This window comes from Triturus cristatus, chromosome 6 (assembly GCF_964204655.1).
Source record: "Triturus cristatus chromosome 6, aTriCri1.1, whole genome shotgun sequence".
Classification (NCBI taxonomy): Eukaryota; Metazoa; Chordata; class Amphibia; order Caudata; family Salamandridae; genus Triturus; species Triturus cristatus.
The window spans coordinates 361,695,076-361,714,018 of NC_140589.1; positions in this window are offsets into that span (position 1 = coordinate 361,695,076).

The following is an 18,943-nucleotide window of genomic DNA, read 5'->3' on the forward strand; positions in this document are numbered from 1 at the left end:
AATTTTTACCCCTATACTATCCAACACTTACCCCACTGTTGCACCCCCTGGACTTAGAATAGTAGTTTTTACCCGTATACTATCCAACACTTTCCCTACTGTTGCACCCCCTGGAGTTAGAATAGTAATTTTTACCCCTATACTATCCAACACTTACCCTACTGTTGCACCCCCTGGATTTAGAAAAGTAACTTTTACCCCTATACTATCTAATACTTACCTTAAATGCAATTTAATATTATGCGTTGTAATGGTATGCGTTGTAAAGGTAGTATGCGTTGTAATGGAAATGCGTTGTAAAGGTAGTTTTTAAAAATGCGTTGTAGTGTCATGCGTTGTAATGTCATGCGTTGTAATGGATTATGCGTTGTAAAAAATGCGTTGTAAGTGCATGCGTTGTAAAAGTGTGCGTTGTAACGTCATACATCCCTCCATTGAACCAGGGGACTGTACAGCTACTCATGGAAGTAGTCGCCTCTGATTCCTCTACAGATATCTGTGCAGTTGGAGGCCCCCCCTGCGGCATCACCAAGAACGGGACTAAAACTTGTATCCAAATCGGCTGAGGCACCCCCTGACAGTCTTTCTGTGAAAGCTCTGCGGCTGCCATCTCCAAACTTGCTGTAGGCAAACCCAGGTCTTTTTGTGAGGATGCGGCACGGTTTGCCCGGGCTGCTGCTTGCCCTACACATTTTTTGACCCTCTGGACCAGGACTGGGGAAATAAGATACGTTGTGGCAGTACTTTTAGAAAAGTTTCGCATGTTGAGAGTTCCTCCAAAAGTTTTTTTTTTCTCTTTAACTTTTTCCTTTTCTATCTCGTTATTCCTCACCATGAATCCGCCTCCCTCAAAATCACTGCTGAAATTATATGCTGCTTTTGCTTTACTTCGCTTGGGAAATGTCAGAAGTGTTTTAAAAAAAAAAAAAGCTAAACTTAGATATTGTTGCATGCGACCCTCTACCAGTTAGTACAAAAGCCCTATGCCCCACTTGGCAGCAGAGCACATGCACTTACCCCCTGATGAGAAACCTGGTGGTGCGTGAAGGCAAGGAAGACAGCACCCATCAGTGGATTGATCTAAGTCTAGATGGTGAGAAAAGCTGGCCCTGTAACTAACTCCTTGTCCCAAAGCCAGTAACCAAGCAGAAAGGAGCATAATGGAGCAGTAAAATGGAGCAGCCAACCAGCAGAAACAAAAATTGAAAAGACCGGGAGATCAATCAATCCTTATGGCCCCCCTGCCAGCTTCTAAGCAGCACACCCAGTTTCCTTTCATCCACTGTTCAGGTCGCAATTCCAGTCAGAATCCACAGCGCAAGAAGCGAAGCAGAATCACAAGCTCCAGCTCAAAACACAGGCGTGGCCATTGCCGGCCGTTAACGCATCGTCCTGGCGTGTGGATGGGGAGTGGCCATGGCACACTCAGCTGACAGCTCGCATCCTGCTCACTCCGCATGTCCCTCACTAGTAGCATTTTAAGTACAGGCCCTGGGTACATGGTATACTACTTTCCAAGGGACTTACCAGTACATCAAATATGCCAATCAGTTATACACTAATGTTATCATGTTTAGGAGAGAAGCACACAAAATCTGTGAAAACAGGAGGTAAAAGGCAAAATGTCTAGGGGAAGACCACCCTAAGGATGCCAGGTCTAATAGATAGCAATGCCCATAAAAAGATTGAAAAGTTACAAAAAGATATAAAAAAATACAGTAAGGAATGGACATATCCTTATCTTAGGAAAGATTTCTATCATCCTCAGGGCCTGAATAAACCTGCTAAAAGAACCACTTTTTCAGACACAAATTTGTACTCCGATAGTGACCGAACATCAGATAATTTATATCATCATCACTACAAAAATCAGCCCTCTACTTAACATCAAGGTTTTTTAGGGTAGGACACAGGACCCCCCAGGAGACAATGAGTCTCAAAATGAAGATGGTTCTGCAATCAGTACACTCCAGGGTACAGACAAATGAGAAACCAACGCTACGAATGGTGGAGTCCTCCCACACAATTCCAATATTTAATCTTTCCAAACATACATTATCAGAATTAGAGATCTCTGTTTGTCATCCGGTCTTTCATTTGTTCCAACACATAGAAATGACCTTTTTCAAACCAAATTAGAACTCTTTAAATATCTTAGAACATTAAGACTGAAGACTGAAGAACTTCTTTGTCTCACATTCTGCTGATGTCACAGGTCTACACAATCCTTACACCTTCTTTCCTCATAACTCAATGGTCTCTAAAGAGGTCATGACGATTGAGAGTGCTATACTAACAGAGGTAGAAAACCTTTTCGAAGACTCACAGTATGTAAAATACAATTTTTCAAAAAACATTTAGCCTTAAAAAATTTGCAGACAATTCGTCCTAAAAGTGGTCTTATAGGTGTCATCACAGCAAAGACTGAAACGTTGACAATTTAACCCATTTTCATTGTAACTATCATCTCAGGGATTGTTCATTGTATAATCAATGATTATTTGCCTGCTCTTTAATGTTTTAAATGGGTTATGACAAACGTGATCATGAGATAAAAAAGTATTAATGTCAAATCTCTATCTCAGTCACTCTTGTCTATATGTGAATTGTATTTTGTACCCTTTTAAACAACACAGTTTTTTACATAAACTTGTATTTTGAAAAATATACACCTGTTTTACATTGTTTATTTCTGTTGTCCATTTGTTTTGCGATAGATTCATTTTTAAGTTAAATAGTTGATTTGAAATTTGCTTAGAAGCCTCTGAAAGGGGCTTAAAATAATTTATTTTTGAAGAGTATTTAAGATCTTTTACATATAAAAGAATCCCTCATAGGCATCATTACCTGATAATAGGTCTACTAGCAAGCATTAGGCTGTGGGATTAAATTGTCAGCATTTCTCTAATTCTTTCGCTATGCTCCACCCACTCTGAATCGAAAACTTTTTGCAATACACTTTAAAATAGTTTATTAATCAGTATACTTTTTTCTTGTTTTCCACTTGTATCCACATTAGTGCAGTTGTTCACTTTTTAGGTTTGGCTTGACAGCGCAGCTGTCTTCAGGCATATTGTTACCAATTCTTTCTCGCACAAAGGAGTATCAATCTCTCACCTGTTGCCACTGGCTTTTATCATTTGCCTAGTGACCAGGAGTCCCAGATTTCCCGAGATAGTCCCAGTTTTTCATTATCTCTTCCTGCAGATTTCAATAAATTCAGAAAAGGTCCGGATTTTTAGAGTGGGTGGACTGAACACAGAGTGAGACAAGCTTTTATGTGTTATAATGTGGGATTAGTTAACATCCTTTCAGGAATTATTTTAATTAACACAAATGTTTAATGTGAGAAAGTTGCATTTAATTCTTTCTCTCTGTCAGTGTTACGTTTGTTAGTAAGTGCTGCCAGTTAAGTAATTCTGTATCCCTTGGTCGATGTAAAGTTGTAGTCCTAGTTCTGTTTGGGAAATTTTTCAGTTTTTGGTTTTCAAACTCTGGTCACCCTACTTATAGTAAGCAGTAGTATTGCAAAGCATGAGGGGCTATTTTACATTGTAAAAGTACACACATTAAGGGGCCGATTCCAATCCTGGAAAAAGGCTTTACGAATCGTTGTACGGAGCGTTTTCTCCGTACGATTTGTACCCGGTAAACTTTCCGTACAACCTAGGAAGTACGATTTGTACAGAAAGCCTATTTCCATACGTTTCGTGCAAAAAACCGTACGGGTAAAAAAAAACAACGATTCTGATCCGGAACAGCTTGTATGCAACGTCCGGAAGTATTTAAGCAGCGGTTTCTGGCCCAGCAAGTACGATTCGTCCCTACGTCACTCCATACGGCTCTTTTTTTACGGGAGCCAAACACAGCCGGGAAAGCAGAGTCCTACGCAAACCGCTACACAACAGAGCCCCGGTACGCGACGTACACGCCATGAACCCCATCGTACGTGTCATCCCGGTCCTCCTAGCCTACGACCTGCTGCACCGGACCCGACGCACACGCCGCAGAAGGTGAGAACAACACCCAGGGGCCACTGTGGGGGTGAGGGGCAGTAAACATACCCCATACCCAAATCCAAACCTATAATATGGAGCCCAAACATTACCACCAGGGTCTGGTCACTTGGGGGGGGCGTGTCCACCAACCCCTGCGTACCACAACAACGGAAGTGGACGAGTAGGGTGCATTGCACACGTACCCCTACGGCACCAGTAGAATAGTGATACGGACCGTACACGTGCAATGAATGCGTGGGTACGGTGCATTTCACACGTACCCGTACGGCACCAGTAGAACAGTGATAAGGACCGTACACACGCAATGAATGCGTGGGTACGGTGCGTTTCACACGTACCCGTACGGCACCAGTAGAACAGTGATACAGACCGTACTCACGCAATGAATGCGTGGGTACGGTGCGTTTCACACGTACCCCTACGGCACCAGTAGAATAGTGATACGGACCGTACACACGCAATGAATGCATGGGTACAGTGCGTTTCACACGTACCTGTACGGCACCAGTACAATAGTGATACGGACCGTACACACGCAATGAATGTGTGGGTACGGTGCGTTTCACACGTACCCCTACGGTACCAGTAGAATAGTGATATGGACCGTACACATGCAATGAATGCGTGGGTACAGTGTGTTTCACACGTACCCATATGGCACCAGTACAATAGTGATACGGACCGTACACATGCAATGAATGCGTGGGTACGGTGCGCTTCACATGTACCCCTACGGCACCAGTAGAATAGTGATACGGACCATACAAACGCAATGGATGCGTGGGTACGGTGCGTTTCACACGTACCCCTACGGCACCAGTAGAACAGTGATACGGACCGTACACACGCAATGAATGCATGGGTACGGTGCGTTTCACACATACCCCTACGGACACCAGTACAGTAGTGATACGATGCGTACACACACAATGAATGCAGGGGTTCGGTGCGTTTCACCCGTACCCCTACGGCACCAGTACATTTGGGATACGAGGCATACACACGCCACGAATGTGGGGTTACGGTCTGGCCCTGCATGTTACCTTCATATTGGTGTGTGTGTAGGTCCATGCCAGCAGTGTACTGCTCCAAGGGGGTGTGTGTGTGGGTGCAGAGGATTCCCAGCAGTGGACAGCCATATGGGGGTGGCTGCAGATCAATACCAGCAGTGTCCAGACATGTAGGGGTGGGTGCACAGGACTCCTAGCAGTGGACAGAGACATGGGGGTGGTGCAGAGGACTCCCAGCAGTGGACAGAGACATGGGGGTGGGTGCAGAGGACTCCCAACAGTGGACAGAGACATGGGGTGGGTGCAGAGGACTCCCAGCAGTGGTCAGCCATATAGGGGTGGGTGCAGATGAATCCCAGCAGTGTCCAGACATATGGGGGTGGGTGCAAAGGACTCCCAGCAGTGGACAGAGACATGGGTGTGGGTGCAGAGGACTCCCAGCAGTGGACAGGGACATGGGGGTTGGTGCAGACTACTCCCAGCAGTCGACAGATACATGGGGGTGGGTGCAGAGGACTCTCAGCAGTGGACAGAGACATGGGTGTGGGTGCAGAGGACTCCCAGCAGTGGACAGAGACATGGGGGTGGGTGCATATGACTACCAGCAGTGGCCTGCAATATGAGGGGTGGGGGCAGAGGACTCCCAGCAGTGGACAGAGACATGGGGGTGGGTGCAGAGGACTCCCAGCAGTGGCAGAGACATGGGGGTGGGTGCAGAGGACTCCCAGCAGTGGTCAGCTATATAGGGGTGGCTGTAGATGAATACCTGCAGTGTCCAGCCATATGGGGGTGGCTGCAGATGAATACCAGCAGTGGACAAACATATAGGGGTGGGTGCAGATGAATACCAGCAGTGTCCAGACATATGGGGGTGGGTGTAGAGGACTCCCAGCAGTGGACAGAGACATGGGGTGGGTGCAGAGGACTCCCAGCAGTGGACAGAGACATGGGGGTGGGTGTATATGACTACCAGCAGTGGCCTACAATATGAGGGGTGGGTGCAGAGGACTCCCAGCAGTGGACAGAGACATGGGGGTGGGTGCAGAGGACTCCCAGCAGTGGACATAGACAAGGGGGTGGGTGCAGAGGACTCCCAGCAATGGACAGAGACATGGGGGTGGGTGCAGAGGACTCCCAGCAGTGGACAGAGACATGGGGGTGGGTGCAGAGGACTACCAGCAGTGGCCTGCAATATGAGGGGTGTGTGCAGATGAATACCAGCAGTGTCCAGACATATGGGGGTGGGTGCACAGGACTCCCAGCAGTGGACAGAGACATGGGGGTGGGTGCATGGGACTCCCACCAGTGGACAGAGACATGGGGGTGGGTGCATATGACAACCAGCAGTGGCCAGCAATATGAGGGGTGGGTGCAGAGGACTCCCAGCAGTGGACAGAGACATGGGGGCGGGTGCAGAGGACTCCCAGGAGTGGACAGAGATATGAGGTGTGTACATCATTATCAGATGACCACACCTACATGGTGGTATGTACGCATTCCAAACTTTGGACTATGATGACAGTGCTATAACAACACATCACTGACAGCAGTGTCCCAATCCCAGGAGGATGGATGTCTTTCACCCACTGCATGGCACATCACATATGGGTGTGAGGACAAATAACACATGCATACCCACCCATGGCAGATGCAGCACAATACACACCCTGATATCATGCCACAAGACTGTATAGTCATGTAACTGCCTACAAAACTAAGATAGCCAAAGGGAACACACACTGTCATGCACATCCCAGGACTGATAGGAATGTCCAGGTGCTGGTCCAGCCACCAAGATGTTGTCTCTCATGGAAGGAATAGGGTGGAATTCCCCTAGGTACAATGCCCACAATTGTGAGTCAGGTGCTCAAATACCCTGCATAACAAGTACCATTTGTGTGGTAGGCTGTGATTACACACATGTATAGTGCTGAAAAGGGTGAATTTGTCCCTGAAGGCATTTCGACATACTCAAAACACAAGTACAGTGACTAGCAAGGATGGCACAGACGATTCAGCAGGAGACATCGGTGAGCAGGGATAGCCATTGTTGAAGGGATCCGTCACCAACAAAGGAAATGTTGACACAGGTCAGCACAACAATTGTGCAACTGTTTGCAGGGAAGATGTCAGGTGCCACAGAGGAAGGAACCCTCCTTGGGACAATGTCTCAAAACAAAATGAACACACACTACCAATGATTCTTTGCAGAGACATTGTGATGGCACACAGATACCATGGTCCACCTCATGACCATCATACAAAAACATTTCTCAGAACCCTAACACATTACCAGAACACCAACTCCAGGAGCCTCATCACCAACATCAAGTACCTGAAATGCAATAGTGTTGAAAGTAATAATAAAGGCTTTATTCAGCACAAAAATAAATATTAAAAAATAGGGTATTTACAGAGGCCAATGGCAAGTCGGTATGTAAAGTCCAAGGGGGGACGTAGGGGACCGTGTCTACCCCTTGCTTGCCTGCACAAATGAACCTCCAGGTTCATCGGACGGGGGTGGGGCATCATCTGTGGCAGTACCAGGCACCGCAAGGACAGGAGGTGGAACGGTAGGTGTGGTGGGTGCAGGAGTGGACGTCTCCACCACAGGGGGTTGGGCAGCGCCGAAGGTGGAGGCGAGCTCGGCACTGCACACTACTGCCAGTACGTCCATCCGAACCCCTGCACCTGAGAATTCCCCAGGGTCAAGGGAGGGTGTGGTGGGCGAGGGATGGGGTGCAGCGTTCCTGGGGCAGGGGGTTGATGTGGTGGGGACTCAACTCCCATGCCAGGGGACTTTCTCGCCCACTTGTGGGGTGGTGGTTCAGCTGGGGCGAGGTCCAGCCCATCCAGAAAGAGCTGCTTGGGTGAGCGTTTGGCAGGGGAGCCAAGGGGAGTGGTTTTGGAGAGACAGGGTTGTGAAGACTGCGGACTGCGGCTGTGGCTGCGTGTATGTCGTCTGTCCCCAGACCCTGTGGGTGTGCCTACATCCCCCTGAGTGTGCGTGCCAGGAGGTGTGCGCTTTGCCTTACTTGGGGGTGTGCTGCCTTGTTCTGGTGGGGTGCGTGATCGTGACTGTCTGGGTGTGCATTGGACAGGTATGGGAGAAGGAAGTGTGGATCGGTCCGGGGTAGGGGGGGACGGAGCGCTGCAGGAGAGTAACTGCTGCCATCAGGGAAGAGTCCATGGACCGCAAAATCTTGCGTTGGTCACACATCGTTGCTGACATGCCCTCCATGAAGGACACCATCTGTGTGAGCATTTTAGTGTGGCCATGGAGGACATTCAGCACCGATGCCTGCCCAACCTGCAACTGCCGCAGTATGTCCACAGACTCTTCACTGATGGCAGCAGGGGTGACAGGGGCAGGGGGTGTGGTGCCTGGGCCGAAGGAGACATGGTGGACCTCTGCACGGACAGAAGGGACGGGAGCAACTGGGAGGGCGGAGATGGTAACGGAGGAGGCGGGGACAGATGTGGGGATGCTGCCAGATGGTTTAGCAGCCTCCGGCTCCTCCAGGAAGTCAGCGTCAGACCCGTCGGTGTCGTAGGTGGTATCACCTGCAGACAGGTCCTCGGACTGACTCCCCTTGCCCTCCGTGCCACTGGCTCCCTCGGACTCACCAGCAATGGTGGCACTGTCCCTGGGTCCCTCCTCCAGGTCCGTGCAGGTGTCTCCTTCTGTTTGAGATGATGATGCTGTGGGCAAGGAGAAGAAACAGAAATGCATCAGTCACCTGTATACATCTGACTCATGAGCACAAAAACAATAGGTCACAGTGCATATCAGGCAATGCATCATGAGTAACAGCTAGATTACTCCATACATATGTAAGCCCTGTACTGCCCAGTTGGTAGACCCACTATGCCACTTGGACACAAGGAAATAAAACACACCAGGACACAACTTGAATGAGAAATACACTGAGAAGCTAGTGTCTGTGAACAAGTGAGCACAGCAATACAATTAAGTCATGCCACCTCTTGTTTACCCTGAAAGAAACAGTAGTGGTGCACCCAAGGTAAACTAACACACCTCACTACTCAAGGTGTCACCGCACTCAGAGACCTGTAAGTACTTTGGAACGCAAAACGAAAAAATGTTGTTACCTTGGGACTCACAATACTTTACACAATCGACATGTATTGAATGTGGCAATTCGCCATTTTGTGAAAAGAACACCCATGTGCCTGCATGAAAGATGTCTCCCAAGGAAGTGCACACAAAACTACATTTACACTGTCACTGAAGAAGCTGGCACCTTTTTCAAAGAAGCCACTGTTAGAAATAAATGGTGTTGCAGAAAGTACATATACATGGGCCCACGTAGGTCTTGATGTCTTGACTCACGTTAGTTTGTATCACCAACAACAAAGGAGTTTCACAAAATCAAGACCACTGTGGGAACATGTATACAGAGAATCTGCAACACCATTTAATTCTAACAGTGGCTTCTTTGAAAAGGTGCCAGCGTGTTCCATGAAAGTGGAAATGTCGTTTGGTGTGCACTTCCTTGGGAGACATCTTTCATGCAGGCATATTAGTGTTCTTAACACAAATCATCAAATTACCACATTTAAAACATGAAGAACTGTCGACAAGTGCTGTGAGTGCCAAGGTACAAACATTTTTGACTAACAACTTGAATTATGTCAGTTGTCACATGGCCATCCGTTACCTGATGACACAGTTGGCTACACATATGACCCACTGCCTGTCATGTAGAGTGGCACACATGTCCAAACCCAGGACAATGCATAAGCTAATCGGCCTGCAATTGTGTTGTAAAAAAACATAGCTGTACTGTGGAGACACCCTCATGGCAAGCCAGAATGTCCACACAGATGTCAGCACACAAAGACCAAACTGTGTTGCATCTGAACCACACACATGTGCCAAAAATGTATGAGCAGTAATCATGTTTTTAAAAAACTGACACAGGCTGCAAAGCACGAACATTAAGCACTGGCCACCATCACAGGGGCACTGCACGGTGATTCTTTGTACAGCCAATTCTCACACACAGGTCAGACCTGGCAAGGAGAAATCAGGGGTGCCCATGTAGGTCTCTCCCGCACAACCCCACCATACCTGAGTCAATGTGATTGATACAGATCAGAAGTGACACCTCTTAATCAGGTTTTCAAAAACTGTGCAACAACAATTGCTAAATTGACACAACATCACCTTGTGGGGCTGGCAACACATATTTGTGACAAACAACCATCAACAGATTGTTGTGAATAGCCACACAGGCACTGCCCAGTGTGAGTATGCACAAGCCAAATGGTGTATCCCTGTCCAGTGGACACATGTAGCACACATTGGAAAAATACAAACTAGGCCAGGGAACAATGCCACAGAGGCATACCTATGCTGAACCCCCAGAGAATGTGCACAGCATTGGATGACACACATGATTAGGAGGCCAGGGTGTCTCAGGGGATTGTAGTTGGCACACTGCTCCGTGTTCATGGAATGAGCTGACTGTACCATGAGCAACTGTCATGGCACTATGCATATCTCCCACTCATGCACATCATGTCTGAGGCCACAACATTGGTCATGCATGGTGCAAATGTGTTCAGTTGAAACCTCACACTCCTATGTTGAGACTCATCATCAGTGCCAACAAATATGGACCCCCAACATAGTGAGCAGGTCATGGCACAGGCAAGGTACCAACACATGTCACAGACCACCCACCCACATGATGCGGAAAGCAATGTGCACTTTGATTTTCTGGCACCCTAGATGACCATGTGCAAATGTGATTACACACAGACCAGGGGACACATGTCAAGGAGGGGAAGGGATAAAAAAGAGCACCAGGTGACATTGGGGAACAGAAAATGCACTGCACATATAAACTCTGGGAGTGTATCCAGGCTACAGAGCACTTCCAAAAGCTGGCGACACATAACACAACAAACAGCCATGTACCTACCCCCTCCTTGCTGCAGTCTCTCCTGTAACTGCCTATCGAGGTCAGGGAAGACCACCGCCAGGACACGGGTCATATGGGAGGTCAGGCGTCGGCACCCGCTGTGGGGGCGAGGAGGGTCGAGCCCCAGCAGGACCCGGGCGATCCGCCGGGTCAAGCACCGGATGTCCTGTCACCGTTTTCGGACCTGTGGTAGGCGCCGACTCCGATCCCCTGCCGATCTCACGGCCCTGATGATGTCTTGCCAGATCCCCATCTTCTCGTAGGCAGTTACCTGTCAGGATGACAAAGTGAGACAACATCACTACACCTGCTCCATGTCCCAGAGACACACATTTGAACATTTTTGATATGTTGAACAGGGCATAGGATGCTGACAGGAATTGCATCATTCTCAATGAGAAATTGGCCTGTGTGCAAGCCCCAATGCACTACATGGCATTGAAAGTCAACATGTGGCATAAGGGGTGCGACACATTCACTGATCATGGCACACACTGTGCAGCACATGCAACAGCAGGCTGATGGGCAGCGCGTGCCAAGCAGTCACATGTCCCACTCCACTGACGCACCCTCAGCAGACTAGACAGACACACCCAGGCACAGATCACTCACCTGTCAGTGACAACAGCGGATACAACCCTCACTCTGCACATGTACCACTTGCCTGTGGGGTGTCACAGGTGTCATGCTAGCTCTGCAAGTCAGACACACAGCACAGCTTACTTGTCACATCAGATGGGTAGAGCTGTTGCCTCCTCCATGCAGCTGTGGTGCAACACTTCACATAGACACTCACCCACATGACAAGGGACATTCACACACATCATGTCCATGAGGTCGTACACATCATTTGGACACTCACCACAGGTCCACTCAATTCATACACATCTGTGGGTACAGTCACCTGTCACACCTGGGGGACCACTGATTCACCTCAGGACAACAGGAAAAAAAGCCACCAAATGTAAATGTGCTTGTACTTATATAGCACACAGCTACCCCGGTTCGGGGTTTCCCGGCGCTGTACTCATACCACTAGGGAACCCTTCCTGGCTTTTTCCTTGTGAAACGTCCACTCCTGGGCATCCCCAGGGTGAAGCCAGGCATCCCAGTGCTGTTGGCCGTTGTGGAGATTAAGCAAGCTATTGCCCAGAGTTGCAGCGTGGGACCCATGATTAGAATAGGCACTGAGGCAAGAATATCCGGTCCGCGGAATTTATAGCCCGAGACCCTGCCGCGACGGGAATCGAACCCTGGCCCCGGACCAGTGCTCTGCATCGAGGTCTGCCGCTCTAACCATTGAGCCACACTTCTCCACACCAAGAATTTGCCAGGCTGAATGTGTCATGCACTATGCAGTGAATGTCACAGTAAGCACAATGCAAGTGAGGAGTGCACACAGGAGCTACCTCATGCTCTGCATGAGAGACATAAGCATGTCCCCCCCCTGGGACCCACTCTAAACAACATTGCATGTCTGTCACACCTGGACACAATGCCAGAAGTGACAGTCACACAACAGGTGCATAGGCAAAGGTAGTGGAGTCAGCACTCACCTGCTCCTCTGGTCTCCCATACAGCTTGGGGTACTGTGGAAGGAGGCAGTCCAACAACGAGGGATGGGGTGCAGCGTTCCTGGGGCAGGGGGTTGATGTGGTGGGGACTCAACTCCCATGCCAGGGGACTTTCTCGCCCACTTGTGGGGTGGTGGTTCAGCTGGGGCGAGGTCCAGCCCATCCAGAAAGAGCTGCTTGGGTGAGCGTTTGGCAGGGGAGCCAAGGGGAGTGGTTTTGGAGAGACAGGGTTGTGAAGACTGCGGACTGCGGCTGTGGCTGCGTGTATGTCGTCTGTCCCCAGACCCTGTGGGTGTGCCTACATCCCCCTGAGTGTGCGTGCCAGGAGGTGTGCGCTTTGCCTTACTTGGGGGTGTGCTGCCTTGTTCTGGTGGGGTGCGTGATCGTGACTGTCTGGGTGTGCATTGGACAGGTATGGGAGAAGGAAGTGTGGATCGGTCCGGGGTAGGGGGGGACGGAGCGCTGCAGGAGAGTAACTGCTGCCATCAGGGAAGAGTCCATGGACCGCAAAATCTTGCGTTGGTCACACATCGTTGCTGACATGCCCTCCATGAAGGACACCATCTGTGTGAGCATTTTAGTGTGGCCATGGAGGACATTCAGCACCGATGCCTGCCCAACCTGCAACTGCCGCAGTATGTCCACAGACTCTTCACTGATGGCAGCAGGGGTGACAGGGGCAGGGGGTGTGGTGCCTGGGCCGAAGGAGACATGGTGGACCTCTGCACGGACAGAAGGGACGGGAGCAACTGGGAGGGCGGAGATGGTAACGGAGGAGGCGGGGACAGATGTGGGGATGCTGCCAGATGGTTTAGCAGCCTCCGGCTCCTCCAGGAAGTCAGCGTCAGACCCGTCGGTGTCGTAGGTGGTATCACCTGCAGACAGGTCCTCGGACTGACTCCCCTTGCCCTCCGTGCCACTGGCTCCCTCGGACTCGCCAGCAATGGTGGCACTGTCCCTGGGTCCCTCCTCCAGGTCCGTGCAGGTGTCTCCTTCTGTTTGAGATGATGATGCTGTGGGCAAGGAGAAGAAACAGAAATGCATCAGTCACCTGTATACATCTGACTCATGAGCACAAAAACAATAGGTCACAGTGCATATCAGGCAATGCATCATGAGTAACAGCTAGATTACTCCATACATATGTAAGCCCTGTACTGCCCAGTTGGTAGACCCACTATGCCACTTGGACACAAGGAAATAAAACACACCAGGACACAACTTGAATGAGAAATACACTGAGAAGCTAGTGTCTGTGAACAAGTGAGCACAGCAATACAATGAAGTCATGCCACCTCTTGTTTACCCTGAAAGAAACAGTAGTGGTGCACCCAAGGTAAACTAACACACCTCACTACTCAAGGTGTCACCGCACTCAGAGACCTGTAAGTACTTTGGAACGCAAAACGAAAAAATGTTGTTACCTTGGGACTCACAATACTTTACACAATCGACATGTATTGAATGTGGCAATTCGCCATTTTGTGAAAAGAACACCCATGTGCCTGCATGAAAGATGTCTCCCAAGGAAGTGCACACAAAACTACATTTACACTGTCACTGAAGAAGCTGGCACCTTTTTCAAAGAAGCCACTGTTAGAAATAAATGGTGTTGCAGAAAGTACATATACATGGGCCCACGTAGGTCTTGATGTCTTGACTCACGTTAGTTTGTATCACCAACAACAAAGGAGTTTCACAAAATCAAGACCACTGTGGGAACATGTATACAGAGAATCTGCAACACCATTTAATTCTAACAGTGGCTTCTTTGAAAAGGTGCCAGCGTGTTCCATGAAAGTGGAAATGTCGTTTGGTGTGCACTTCCTTGGGAGACATCTTTCATGCAGGCATATTAGTGTTCTTAACACAAATCATCAAATTACCACATTTAAAACATGAAGAACTGTCGACAAGTGCTGTGAGTGCCAAGGTACAAACATTTTTGACTAACAACTTGAATTATGTCAGTTGTCACATGGCCATCCGTTACCTGATGACACAGTTGGCTACACATATGACCCACTGCCTGTCATGTAGAGTGGCACACATGTCCAAACCCAGGACAATGCATAAGCTAATCGGCCTGCAATTGTGTTGTAAAAAAACATAGCTGTACTGTGGAGACACCCTCATGGCAAGCCAGAATGTCCACACAGATGTCAGCACACAAAGACCAAACTGTGTTGCATCTGAACCACACACATGTGCCAAAAATGTATGAGCAGTAATCATGTTTTTAAAAAACTGACACAGGCTGCAAAGCACGAACATTAAGCACTGGCCACCATCACAGGGGCACTGCACGGTGATTCTTTGTACAGCCAATTCTCACACACAGGTCAGACCTGGCAAGGAGAAATCAGGGGTGCCCATGTAGGCCTCTCCCGCACAACCCCACCATACCTGAGTCAATGTGATTGATACAGATCAGAAGTGACACCTCTTAATCAGGTTTTCAAAAACTGTGCAACAACAATTGCTAAATTGACACAACATCACCTTGTGAGGCTGGCAACACATATTTGTGACAAACAACCATCAACAGATTGTTGTGAATAGCCACACAGGCACTGCACAGTGTGAGTATGCACAAGCCAAATGGTGTATCCCTGTCCAGTGGACACATGTAGCACACATTGGAAAAATACAAACTAGGCCAGGGAACAATGCCACAGAGGCATACCTATGCTGAACCCACAGAGAATGTGCACAGCATTGGATGACACACATGATTAGGAGGCCAGGGTGTCTCAGGGGATTGTAGTTGGCACACTGCTCCGTGTTCATGGAATGAGCTGACTGTACCATGAGCAACTGTCATGGCACTATGCATATCTCCCACTCATGCACATCATGTCTGAGGCCACAACATTGGTCATGCATGGTGCAAATGTGTTCAGTTGAAACCTCACACTCCTATGTTGAGACTCATCATCAGTGCCAACAAATATGGACCCCCAACATAGTGAGCAGGTCATGGCACAGGCAAGGTACCAACACATGTCACAGACCACCCTCCCACATGATGCGGAAAGCAATGTGCACTTTGATTTTCTGGCACCCTAGATGACCATGTACAAATGTGATTACACACAGACCAGGGGACACATGTCAAGGAGGGGAAGGGATAAAAAAGAGCACCAGGTGACATTGGGGAACAGAAAATGCACTGCACATATAAACTCTGGGAGTGTATCCAGGCTACAGAGCACTTCCAAAAGCTGGCGACACATAACACAACAAACAGCCATGTACCTACCCCCTCCTTGCTGCAGTCTCTCCTGTAACTGCCTATCGAGGTCAGGGAAGACCACCGCCAGGACACGGGTCATATGGGAGGTCAGGCGTCGGCACCCGCTGTGGGGGCGAGGAGGGTCGAGCCCCAGCAGGACCCGGGCGATCCGCCGGGTCAAGCACCGGATGTCCTGTCACCGTTTTCGGACCTGTGGTAGGCGCCGACTCCGATCCCCTGCCGATCTCACGGCCCTGATGATGTCTTGCCAGATCCCCATCTTCTCGTAGGCAGTTACCTGTCAGGATGACAAAGTGAGACAACATCACTACACCTGCTCCATGTCCCAGAGACACACATTTGAACATTTTTGATATGTTGAACAGGGCATAGGATGCTGACAGGAATTGCATCATTCTCAATGAGAAATTGGCCTGTGTGCAAGCCCCAATGCACTACATGGCATTGAAAGTCAACATGTGGCATAAGGGGTGCGACACATTCACTGATCATGGCACACACTGTGCAGCACATGCAACAGCAGGCTGATGGGCAGCGCGTGCCAAGCAGTCACATGTCCCACTCCACTGACGCACCCTCAGCAGACTAGACAGACACACCCAGGCACAGATCACTCACCTGTCAGTGACAACAGCGGATACAACCCTCACTCTGCACATGTACCACTTGCCTGTGGGGTGTCACAGGTGTCATGCTAGCTCTGCAAGTCAGACACACAGCACAGCTTACTTGTCACATCAGATGGGTAGAGCTGTTGCCTCCTCCATGCAGCTGTGGTGCAACACTTCACATAGACACTCACCCACATGACAAGGGACATTCACACACATCATGTCCATGAGGTCGTACACATCATTTGGACACTCACCACAGGTCCACTCAATTCATACACATCTGTGGGTACAGTCACCTGTCACACCTGGGGGACCACTGATTCACCTCAGGACAACAGGAAAAAAAGCCACCAAATGTAAATGTGCTTGTACTTATATAGCACACAGCTACCCCGGTTCGGGGTTTCCCGGCGCTGTACTCATACCACTAGGGAACCCTTCCTGGCTTTTTCCTTGTGAAACGTCCACTCCTGGGCATCCCCAGGGTGAAGCCAGGCATCCCAGTGCTGTTGGCCGTTGTGGAGATTAAGCAAGCTATTGCCCAGAGTTGCAGCGTGGGACCCATGATTAGAATAGGCACTGAGGCAAGAATATCCGGTCCGCGGAATTTATAGCCCGAGACCCTGCCGCGACGGGAATCGAACCCTGGCCCCGGACCAGTGCTCTGCATCGAGGTCTGCCGCTCTAACCATTGAGCCACACTTCTCCACACCAAGAATTTGCCAGGCTGAATGTGTCATGCACTATGCAGTGAATGTCACAGTAAGCACAATGCAAGTGAGGAGTGCACACAGGAGCTACCTCATGCTCTGCATGAGAGACATAAGCATGTCCCCCCCCTGGGACCCACTCTAAACAACATTGCATGTCTGTCACACCTGGACACAATGCCAGAAGTGACAGTCACACAACAGGTGCATAGGCAAAGGTAGTGGAGTCAGCACTCACCTGCTCCTCTGGTCTCCCATACAGCTTGGGGTACTGTGGAAGGAGGCAGTCCAACAACGCCTCATTCTCCTCTAGGGTGAATGGCTGGGCCCTCTCCACAGTATGCGACATGGTCCAGAGGAAGCAGAGACAGCAGCAGTGTGGTCGACTCGAAAGTTGTGCAGGCAAGTGCCCTCTCATGGTTTCTGGCTGCCTTATATCTGTCTTGCTGAGGGGCATTCATTTAGAGGAGTACATAGTGATTGATCAGACTCATTCGCATCATACGTTTACTCCAATCCCTTTAAACATACACCAATGACACGCATTCGCATTGTTCAAATTTTGAGCATCATGTCAAGTCAACAACCACTTTGCAACATTGTATTTTTTGGCCAACTGACTGTTCTAGGACACCTGATGGACACATTGCAAATGAAAACTCTGTATCCATGACAACCAGCATGCATTTTGGGCTTAATACTTGTCTCCTATGTAATTTTGAAATCCACACACATGTACGGTGCGTTTCATACGTACCGTATGGCACCAGTAGAATAGTGATACAGACCGTACACACGCAATGAATGTGGGGGTACGGTGCATTTCACACGTACCCCTACGGCACCAGTAGAATAGTGATACGGACCGTACACACGCAATGAATGCATGGGTACGGTGCGTTTCACATGTACCCCTACGGCACCAGTAGAATAGTGATACAGACCGTACACACGCAATGAATGCGGGGGTACGGTGCGTTTCACACGTACCCGTATGGCACCAGTAGAATAGTGATACGGACCATACACACGCAATGAATGCATGGGTACGGTGCGTTTCACACGTACCCCTATGGCACCAGTAGAATAGTGATACGGACCGTACACACGCAATGAATGTGTGGGTACGGTGCGTTTCACATGTACCCCTACGGCACCAGTAGAATAATGATACGGACCATACACACGCAATGAATGTGGGGGTACGGTGCGTTTAACACGTACCCCAACGGCACCAATACAATAGTGATACGAGGCGTACACACGCCAGGAATGGAGGGCTACGAGTCGCACAAGGATGTCCATCTAGTACTTGTCATTGCATACTTTCATGTCCAGGCCCTAGGTGTGTCAGCCAGTGATATTGCACAGGTCATCTCATCTAGTTGCACAATTGATGTGTGATGACCTGTGTACACATGTCATGTGTGATGTGGCACTATGTGGCACACATCACCTTGACACTTGCCACATGTTTGTCTGTAGTCCAACTGTGTCATGCACAGCAGCAGTGGGATGGCACAGTCATCACCACCCACACCTGTCTCCTGATGCCAGGGACAGGGACACTCTATCAACTGACATGTCACGATCAGCGTGCCCCTATGTGACTATGTCAGGTGTGTGGCATGTGTTCCCATGAGCTTGCTGTTAGTGTTCCGTCAACTGCATCTGCTGTTGGTGCATCCAACATGGGTCTGTGTGGAGATGGGCATGGCACACATCTCCGCACACCATGCCACATGTGGATTCCCACGGCTGTAGGGTCTGTGTGCATTGGACATCATATTTTCTCAGGCATACATGTCT